Source organism: Helianthus annuus, chromosome 3, assembly GCF_002127325.2.
Source record: "Helianthus annuus cultivar XRQ/B chromosome 3, HanXRQr2.0-SUNRISE, whole genome shotgun sequence".
NCBI lineage: Eukaryota > Viridiplantae > Streptophyta > Magnoliopsida > Asterales > Asteraceae > Helianthus > Helianthus annuus.
In genome coordinates, this window is record NC_035435.2 from 132,327,400 (window position 1) to 132,335,485 (window position 8,086).

At 41.5% G+C, this 8,086-nt stretch overlaps 1 non-coding gene across 1 annotated transcript; it reads right to left on the bottom strand.

Moving 5' to 3' along the window:
• Positions 1-415: 415 nt before the first annotated feature.
• On the bottom strand, positions 416-522 carry LOC118491013. The gene has a single exon (XR_004890238.1). It is a non-coding gene; the product is annotated as a small nucleolar RNA R71 (small nucleolar RNA).
• Positions 523-8,086: the final 7,564 nt, after the last annotated feature.

An 8,086-nucleotide genomic window follows, 5' to 3' on the forward strand; every position in this document is an offset into this window, starting at 1 on the left:
CAAAAACCAAGAGAAGGTTTCGGGTGATCCACCCCCAATGGCGGACCAACGTACCCTTATGGATTATCTACGGCCCACCGTAGGTAATCTAGGCGCCGCTATCAATGCTCCGAATGTCGAAGCCAATAACTTCGAACTTCGACCGCATTTGATACAAATGCTCCAAAACTCCGCAACCTTCCACGGGCTTGCGGACGAGGATCCTCATCTACATATAACTAATTTCTTAGAAATATGTGATACCTTTCGGATCAATGGAGCATCAAACGACGCCATCCGCCTCCGTATGTTTCCATTCTCACTAAAAGACCGAGCGAAAGCTTGGCTCAACACCCTCCCAGCTGGATCGGTAAACACCTGGGATGAACTAGCCCAAAAGTTTCTATATAAGTATTTCCCTCCTTCTAAAACTGCTAAATTAATGGCTGAAATTAATACATACTCACAAGAGGACGGGGAATCCTTATTTGAAACTTGGGAAAGGTTCAAGGAGCTATTACGCAAGTGTCCCCATCACGGCCTCGCAATATGGCAACAAGTATCCACTTTCTACAATGGATTGTTGCCACACACTAGGCAGACACTTGATTCTAGCTCCGGGGGACTTTTAGGTAATCGACGCCCACACGAAATATATAATCAGATTGAGGAAATTGCTCAAACCAATTTTCAATGGCACACTCCCCGGGGAAATAAGTCTATCGCCCCGGGCGCCCATAAGGTCGACGAAAGCACCTCTTTACAAGCCCAAATCGAGGCCCTTTCTTCAAAAATAAAAAAATTAGAAATGACAAAAACAGTCTCGGTTATGGCTTGTGAAGGGTGTGGTGGGTCACATGAAAATTGGAGTTGCATGAAAGAAACGGACGATCAACAAGAAATGGTAAACTACATTGATAATAGACCTAGGCCGTCGGGTCCTCCAACGGGAACTTACAACCAAGGATGGCGAAACCACCCAAACCTTGGTTGGAGGGAAACCGGCAATAGTAGTAACCAACAAACCCAACGAACAAACTTTCAGCAATCAAGAAATTAGTCACAAAATTTCACTCAACAACAAGGTGGACGAGAAAGGCTCGAAGATACTATATCTCGCCTCGTCTCTGACACTGATAAGAAAAACTCGGAAAGATTTCTACAATTAGAATCTAATTTTAGGAATCAACAAGCTAGCATTCAAAACATAGAAAAACAAATAAATCAACTAGCACAAAATTTTTCCGAGAGACCGCAAGGCGCATTACCTAACAATACCGAAACAAACCCAAAGGCGCAAGTTCACCTCATCACACTACGAAACCGCACCGTAAGGCCTGCAGAAGTACCTCCACCAACGGAAGAAACAATGCCAACACATCTGCAGGAAAAGAACTCTCCCCCATCACCAGAGCCTACCAAGGCTCCTCGAGTTCCGTACCCCGGTAGGCTAATTCGTCAAAAGACCAATGAGCAGTTCGCAAAATTCGAAAGTCTGTTAAAACAATTGCATGTCAATATTCCTTTTATCGAAGTCCTAACCCAAATGCCCAAATACTCTAAATTTATGAGGGACTTCCTTACACATAAAAAGAAAATTGAAAATTTGCAATTAGTTAATTTAGGCGAAGAATGCTCTGCCCTCGTACTCAATAAACTACCCCAAAAGAAAATCGATCCCGGAAGTTTCACGATTCCATGCTCAATAGGGGAATCACCCGTTCGCAATGCCTTTGCCGACTTAGGGGCTAGCATTAACCTCATGCCCTCATCGATGTTCAAAAGGCTTGGCTTGGGAACCACGAGCCCTACAAAAATAAGCATACAACTCGCTGATCGATCAGTCAAGTTCCCACAAGGTGTCATCGAGAATGTCTTGGTAAGGGTAAGCAGATTCGTTTATCCAGTTGATTTTGTCATACTCGACATGGAGGAAGACACCGAGGTCCCCCTTATCCTAGGGAGACCCTTCCTTGCCACAGCACAAGCAGTGGTAGACATGAATGACGGGACACTGACTTTGAGGTATGGGGACGATGAGGTGAAGTTCGGAGTTGGGAAGAGAATAGAGGACGACGACCCAGTCAGTTACATGAAGGTTATTGATTCAAGCTTGGATGCCGCTCTCCGACGGTGTAACTTGGGAAGCAAGGCACTCCACTCAGAAGATATATAACCGGGAATCGGGTCTAGCCAAGGACCCTTATAAACGTGGCGCACCACGGAGGCATTCCGCGGATCTATCCTTAGTTTAGTTTAATCTTTTAGTTTTTGCAGAATAAAACACACTCATGGTGGTAATGGATGAAAAAGGGAACGAGAAAAATGGAACCATGCACGAAGAACAGAGCAACCCGACAAAAATCTCCATCACAGAAGGCTCAACACGGGCCGTGCCCAACCAACACGGCCCCGTGCTGAGCCCCTGCAGAAAATCACCCAGTTCAGGTAACTGGACACGGGCCGTGTTCAGCGGACACGCCCCCGTGTCCAGGCTTCTGTTTCAATTCTGTAATTTTTGTTACTGGCACTTGACCACGGGGCCGTGCCCGGTCAACACAGGGCCGTGTCCAGGATGCCAGTAACATAAATCTTTGCTTTTTAACCCACTTTTATACATTCTAATCAACCAAAAACATTATTTTTGGACACATTGAGGACAATGTGTAATTTAAGTGTGGGGGGGGATGCTAAAACCTTGAAATTTTGCAAAATCCTAAACACAAGCCTTACACAAAACTCTATTGGAACCGCTAAACACCCCAAATTTTTTTCAAAAAACTTTTTCATTTTTTTTACTTGTCTTAGTTTAAGTTGGGAATAACAAGTTCTAAAAAGGTTATATTTTTACAAGTTTACAACCGATACCGTCGTGATAAAAAAAGAACCAACATAAGAAAATTATGAAACGGTATAACAAGTCTAGTTAAAAATTCGATTATATATGCTTGGTCACATTAAAAACCCATTCCCACAAAAGTGAGTTTTGAGCCTTTATTGAGCACAAAAATACACATATTTAGATTAAATGCTCATTTTTCGTTTCTTGTGTGAATAGCCGCTCGGTCCTTACAAATCTAGAACTTGCCACGACGATACATTCCCGGTCCTTACCAACTTAAACCCAAGTAAGTAAATGATGGAGGCATTAGGACTAACCATTTTTCTTTCAAAACCATTATTTTTCATTTTTTTTTACCTACCCAAAATCCCCCTAGATAGCCCCTTTGAGCCTAAACCTTTCATTTCATTACCCCAAAACCCTTTTTACCCACCAAAAACCTTTTTATTTTTTTTATTTTAGTAACAAGTTCGCTTTTTCGTAAACTCACCTTTTTATGTGACGATCAAAAAAAAAATGATGATGATGAAGTCAAAAACAAACAAAAGCTATAAAAGCTTGTTTGGAGAAATACTTCAAAATAAAAAGTCACTAAAAACAAGGTACTTCACGAAAACCGACGCTTGTTACGATTTTCGCCCTTTTTACTAACCACTAACCAACCACCCACCTTTAAACCCAAGCCTTCACCCCAAAAGTCCTCTTGATATTTACAAAGGTAAAAAGTTAAAAAGGAGGAGGATTGATTGCTTGGCAAGCCTATGGAAGACGTGAGTTCCGTGCCGCTCTCGAGTGATTCACTAAAATATACACCTTCGGCCGAGTGTTGAGTGATCTCCCGTGAGGTATGTGAACTTGTATATAAATGGAATTTTAATAAGGCATGCTATGCCCAAATAAGTAATTCATCTTATGAAACGTTCAAAATAAATCATAACGAATAGGATTGTAAATAAATAAAAATAAAACCTATAAAAACCTTGGATTCCCGACACTCTAGGACAAGCTAAAAAACTTCTCTTCTACCTATTCCATTTGGGAGTGTAAGCCACATTTAAAGAGTTTTGCTTGAGGACAAGCAAAAGTTCAAGTGTGGGGGTATTTGATGTGTGTAAAATGCAACATATAAATCACATCAATTAAAGCATAAAACTAACCCTTTTTAAGTACTAATGTTGGAAAAAGAGTGTTTTTGTCTTCCTTTTGTATTTTCAGGATGAAATGAGCTCAAAATCACAAAAGAAGCAAAAAGACAACTAATTCTACCATAAATACAAGAAAAGGAACAAAAGTGGACTGCCCGGACCCTCAACGGCACCTCCCAAGGCAAAGGAGAAGAAACAGAGTCTGAACACGCCCCGTGTCCAGCGAACACGGGGACGTGCCCAGGAAGCAGCAGAAAAGACAAACCAGTAGAAGCTTCCATTGCCCACCACGGGGCCGTGTCCAGCGAGCACGGGGGCGTGGTGAAAGTACAGCAGGCGCATTAATTGTAATTCGCAATTACAATTAATGAAGTGAGAGAATGTCAGACGGGCACGGGGCCGTGTCCAGCGGACACGGGGCCGTGTCCAGCCTTCTGTTCAGCCTATAAATAGAGGAGCTTGGCTTCATTCTCACTCATCCCTTGGCACACCACCTCTCTCACACTTCATCCACCACCCACCACCACCATAACACCATCATCCACCACCATCATCCATTGTCCATCGTAGAGTGTGTGAGTCGTCTCGGGATCCAAGATTGATCGTAAGAGTTCTTGACAATCAAGGCCATGTTTGCCTAAGTCTCTTACATCACTTGGTGAAGACAAGTGTTTAGTATAATACTTTTTATTTTTAATCTTTTGCACTTTTTATTTGGTTTTGTATTAATGACTTTAATAACTAGTTACTTATGTTGAAGGTGAACTTTCCTTATCGTTTGTCCGTGGTGTCTTGGCATTATTTTACTGTCTATATAAAATAAAAGATTTTCACCATTCATATCTCCACGGTCTATATGGAGGTATGTTGGCTACCTGGTCGGGGGTTAAGGGAACGGTTTGGTAAGGGTCTTGCCCTTGTTCAGCGTTTAGAGGTCCTGCTTGGGACCTGGGTCAAATTTAGTAGGATCTCCTTCAATGCCCATAGGTATTGGATGGCGGGGATCCAAACTCTTTGACCCCCTCATAAGTTAACTACTATTAATACTATAACCCGGCTATTTAGGACTGTATCCCTGCTGACTCAGACTACTTAGCCGAGGGTAACGTCACCGCCAAAAGCGGGGCCTACCACAATTTGCATTAATAACTTAATTCATTATCTTTCAATAATCCGACCCTTTAGGATTGTATCCTTGCTGACTCAAACTACTGGGTTGAGGGTAACGTCGCCTTCAAAAGAGGGGCCTACTACAATAACTAAGATAATCTCTTAAACAAGTGCAAAAGTGCGAAAATAATCAAAGGTTATACTAATACACGTGTCGGATCCAAGTGATTCATCTTGTCTATCTGTTTTTATTTTATTTTTATTTTCAGCATTTAGTTAGTTTTTATTTTTCTTAGTTTAAAACATTTTTCTCACTTTTTTATTTGATTAGACGTTGAGGATAAACCGGTATTAAAAGCTCTTGTGTCCTTGGACGACCTCGGTATCTTACCAACACTATACTACGTCCACGATGGGTGCACTTGCCCATATGTGTGTTTAGTGTTAGTGAATATCGTGTTTTATAAATTTAAAACTTGGCTAAAAGTGTAAAAAGGGGCTTAAATACTCATCAAAATTATATACACACCGACACACATCATGGGGCATGAGTGATAGATCTATTTGGGTGTAGCGAGCCCCACCCCTGAGTCCGCTGAGTGGACCACGTGGTGACTTTGTCTTACAGCGGGAAGCCCGGTGCGAAATCTGCTAGGTTTGAGTCTTCCTGCATCACTCCACACATACCATTGGCTTTGCACCCCAGTGGTGATCTCTTTTTCCTTATTGCTACATACCAGGGACTTACATACATACTTACAACATTTTCAAAGGTTTATATATACACACAAACGAACACATGAACTCGCTCAACTTTTGTTGATGTTTTTCAAACTACATGTATTTCAGGGATTTTGTAAAGTGGATCTAGCGGGCGTTGAAAGTTTTTCGAACCAGCGCAAGAGTCCTACAGCCCCTTCAGTCCCACTGAAGGTCTGCGGCTTACAATCCATGAATGTTTTAAATGTGCAAACAGGTGGGTGAGGCGGATTTTGTGGCGCCGGCTGACCTATTAATGAGAGAAAATATAACAAGTAAGACTCAAGTATACGACTCAAAGAGAAAGAGTATTTGGTACATGTCGTACCAGCCTGATAAGCTGCCAAGGCTGCAGCCACCTGGGCGTTGATTAAATCCGCTAACTCAGCTTGTGTCATATTGATTTGGCCACGTCCACCACCGCGGCCTCCACCACGTCCACCACGACGGCCTCCACCACGTCCGTTCATGATTCTATAAATATGGAAAAAAAGGAACGAATTTAACAGACAAGTTCAAGTAGATGCCAAGTATTGCTATGGTATTCACAATTTTCGAGGTTCTAATACAAGATTGACTAACAACGCGGAATTCCGTTTTCACACTAGTCGAGATTTACTGGGACTCACATGCACCCCACGTTGTTATTATGTGTGCACCCATAATAATAACCCAAGTTGCATGTTTATCTCAGTTCCTCCCAACTCGTGTTAAAAGGTTTCCCCAAATTCAAACAGCATGATCAATGACATCACAACATAGAGCATGTAAGTTCAAGAAGACTCCTACTCTTAAAACACGTAGCATAACCGATAACATAGAAATTCGTATTGTAATATCAGGTGTGCGTTTGAGTGTGATACTAATCATGAGTATGTACTAAATATGCTATGCAATAGTAAACAAGAGACGAACCTTGCTGCCTGGAGCTGAGTGTCATGGTCAATGTCGGATCAGTTCAGTTATAGTCTGGTTTTGTAAAACATTTTAAAACCAAGTTCACTATAACCAGTGGCTCTGATACCAAACTGTCACACCCTCAAATTGCCACTTAGGGAGTATCCCTGTTAGGCGTGTGACCCCTAGTAATGAGCCACCAATTACATTGAATCCATAAGTTTAAAATATAGTTTCATCATTTAATAGTAATAAAATCCAAACATAAGTAATTCGAAAACCATCAAGTTCAGCGGAAGCGTTAACGTATCATAATATAAATATTTTCCAAACAACCATGGTAAATAAATGTTTGATAAATAAACCCATCAATGCAACCATGACCACTCTCGCCCTCCAGCCAGCAAGTTCCTGTTTCCAAGTACCTAACGACCTGCGAGCATGTAACATGTGTATCAGACAAAGCTGGCGAGTTCACAGTTTTAGAAAACGTTTGTTACCAGTTGTATGTAAAACAGTTCAATAACCAATGCAAGTAATATTGTTAATATCTCAATTCCGAACAAGACGGCTCCTGAAATACATGACTGCCCTTCCCACGTACTCCTATCTAGTACTGGGCCACGACTGGGTCATTAGTTCACATCCGTCCTCTCTAGGAGCGGTGTGAGGGTGCCAAACCTAAGTAGCGCTACCAACTAATACCCGTTACCCTCCAGGTAACATAATAAGGGACTTACAAAAATGATAGGTGAGAATATTAACCAATATACCCGTTTTTACCCAAACCACTGACTGTCCCCAACCACTGGGACGCATGCTTGAATGTAGTGAACTCACCTTGGGGTGCTCGGTTTGATAATATGCTTTTAACGTTAAGTAATGTTAAGTCCGTTACTCGCGACCTAGGGTGTAATATCATAATAGTGAGTACACGAGTAGAGTTTGTAATACCTTAATGTTCAAACAGTCTGATGTCTAAAGTAATACTTTTTGGCAGGTAGTGAAACACAACGCATAGTCATTTATCCTTACTTTATGTTTGGGACAATAAACACACAACCAACTGGTATTACATCACATAAGTCATCCAACCCCTATTGATTCAGCATGCACACATACATACACAACAGCCAAATACTTTGACTACATGTTCAATTAATCTGACATACATACACATCAAATCAACATGAAACCCTATTATGCTCGATCCCTTGATTCAAGTTACCTCACACAGTGAAGTAGAAGTATTAAATGTGACCTTACTTACATTCTGACACTAACCCACTTACTATAATAGATCACATGGCTCCATTAACAAATCACAAGTTATGGACACAATCATTACACCTAG